Source organism: Halyomorpha halys, unplaced genomic scaffold (assembly GCF_000696795.3).
Source record: "Halyomorpha halys isolate HHAL.00 unplaced genomic scaffold, Hhal_1.1 Scaffold69.1, whole genome shotgun sequence".
In the NCBI taxonomy this organism is placed as follows: domain Eukaryota; kingdom Metazoa; phylum Arthropoda; class Insecta; order Hemiptera; family Pentatomidae; genus Halyomorpha; species Halyomorpha halys.
The window spans coordinates 940,114-943,039 of NW_027108206.1; the positions used below are offsets into that span (position 1 = coordinate 940,114).

Genomic DNA, 2,926 nt, shown 5'->3' on the forward strand with positions numbered 1-2,926 from the left:
GATTCATCTATACCTCTGAGAAACTCGTCCATCAGTCTCTGGAAGGTAATAGGAGCGTTCTTCAAACCGAACAGCATTCTCGTAAACTCGTAATGGCCACGTTCGAAAGTGAATGCCGTTTTCGATTGATCCCTTGGGTGCATCTTTATTTGATGATATCCGGCCTTTAGGTCAAGCGTACTAAATATAATAGCCCCCCTAACCTATCCAGTATGTCTTCCAACCGGGGAATCGGGTACCGCTCATCTACCGTATTCTCATTTAGCTTCCGATAATCGATGACAACGCGGTACTTTTCCGTTTTCTCCCCCACCACAGCTTTCTTTTTCACGGCCCATAGGGGACTATTGTAAGGTGAAGTGCTATTAACGATGATACCTTGCCTCTTAAGATTTTAAATCTCCTCCCGTATGTGTTCGCGCAGCGCTTGAGGGTATCGGCGTTCCTTTACGTATGTTACTTTTTCGCGCTTTAATTCTATCTCATGCACCGTCTCCCCCGTTGCTGATAACACCTCTCCTTTTTTAAAGAAAATATCCTCAAACTCCTGCATGATGCCCTGGCTCCAATTTCCTTCCTTACTAATCGCCCCCACCCGTACATTACCATCCTTCCCCAATCCCTGACACGGAAATGTGTACCCTCCAATTTTGATGTCCCACCGCTCTTCCGTATTTTTAACTCTCGCGGCAGCCTTATGCAACAGATCACATCCGATAATTGCCTTATATTCCCGCGGCATCTCCTTGACCACATGTACCGTAATTGAACCGGTTAACCCCCACCGACTCAACCCCATACTTGCCTACCCAGGGTGACTAACCTACAATTACATACCTTCACCTGGGGTGTCTCCTCTCCTCTCAGCCTGTCCAACGCTCCTCTGCACACGATGGTGTTTGAACTCCCGGTGTCGATAAGGCATCTCACTCCTCCCATGCAGATGATAGGCAGACCGCCACGCTTTCCTTCGACGCTGCAACTCACCAGCACGCGGCCGCCTCTCCCCTGGTACGCACCTCAGATCTCTTCTTGTTTCCTTCCTTCATCCTCTGCCCGCCTTTCTCCTCTTCTTCCCTTTTCAAATCTTTTCTCACCTCCTTCCAACTCAGTTTCCGATGTCTCGGACGTTTCGGCCGACTCTGTATCTGACTCGTACGCTCTCCTGAGGATTCTTCTTCTCCCCACTCTCTGAGCGTTCACTTCCATTGGTTCGCCCTGGTTCATATTTCTCCGCCTGAAAATATACGGGCAATTTCTCGCCATATGTCCTTCGTTCCCGCACTCGTAGCATTTTGTTCGGGGGCACTGCGCCACCAGATGTCCAGTCCTGCCACAACCATGGCATCTCCGGTCCTCTCTCCTTCCGCTAGCTTTCGGCTTGCCACCCTGGTTTGGTCGCCTTTCTCCGGTCCCGCTTCCTTCCCTTCCACTCTCTCGGAACTCTCGCCTTTTCCATGAGTTTGGTGCGGCTTTCGGTCGATTATACGCGACCTTTCTCCAGCCGGCCTCCTCAACGCCCGTCCTAGCTTCTTCTTCCCTTGCGCTGGCGTCCATCATTTCCTGGGCACATTCCACAAAGCTACGCTCCCTGGGCAAGCCCTCTCGTTTCCCTGTCTCTCGGGCCAATTGCACTTTTAAGATGGTGGACAGGAATCCCATGATGCCTTGCACCTCCGCTATACTCCTCGTCTCACTCATCTTGTCCGTAATTTGATTGAAACGGGCGAGCATGATTCCAGCGAACTGCCCGTTACTTTGTCTAGACTTCTTCTCTTCCCGGAACATCCGGAAAATGTCCTCTTCCGCTGTCCATCTGCCCCCCGCCAAACGCCTTTTTCAATCTCTCCTTCACCAGGCTCCATGGGGTTTCCTGATCTGCCTGGATATGATTTAAGATGTTCCTTTTTATTCGGCAGATCACTGCCGCCCTCAACGACATCGCATCTGCCCCACTCAGCAAATTTTCCCCTTCTTTTGCCGCTATCCGTCCTATCAGGTGATCTCCACCTTTAATGAAATGATTTAGCTCACCAACCTCTCCGGTGAATTTCTCTAAGTCTGAAACAGCACTCCTCAATTCCTGCGCTGTCCCGGTACGAACCTTAATCCATTCCAGGGTGGTCGCATGTGCTGACGCCAAGGTCGTTGTCGGTAGTGGCGGAAGTCCCTGCTCTTGCGATTCCACCATTGTTGCTGCCTGAGTATTTTCGGGTACTGTCAGAACCGCTGCTCTCAATATACTTTCCATAAAATTTCAGCTAAAGCTAAAACAAGAAACGTTACGAAAGAGAGAAAAGAAAAAAAACAATTCCTTACTGCCTTCGTATTATGCGGTTTGAAATCCCGGGTTTCGGCACCAGTTATGATGAGTCAGAACTCAAGAGTCAAAAAAAAGGAAAATAGGGGCACGAAAAGAGACACACAAGCTTCACTAAGATACTGCTTTATTCCTCTCTATAATGCTATATATATACCTTCTGGCTTGTTTACATGGGGAGTTTAGGTATTAAGACTCATAATACCTATGCTCTGTTTATAACTTCCCCCTGCCAGTTTACGAACAATTCCTCCTAAACTACAACAAGAAGTAAAAAAAAAAAAATAACAAAAAATAAAATGCCATTCTATATGTTACAACAAAGAAATTAAAACTAAATATGCACACTTTAACAAACTTAATCTAACATTTTGCTATTTACACAATTTTATATATACAACTTAAGGCTATTTACACTGGTCACCCACTCACACTCTTTCCTATTTACACTCCGATATACTACAACACGACAAACAAAACACAACAACAAAAAAAACGAAAATCTGTATATCTGAACTAGGGAGGAGGCACTCCAGGTGTCTCCGGAGTTGTTATCACTGGGAACCTTAATTGTTCTACGTGAACCGTCCGCCTCTTTCTCGGTTC

At 47.2% G+C, this 2,926-nt stretch overlaps 1 protein-coding gene across 1 annotated transcript in view; it reads left to right on the top strand.

The window, feature by feature from the left end:
* Positions 1-2,926, top strand: part of LOC106692750 (cytochrome c oxidase subunit 5B, mitochondrial) — an 8,905-nt gene that overhangs the window by 5,143 nt on the left and 836 nt on the right. The window lies entirely within an intron of this gene.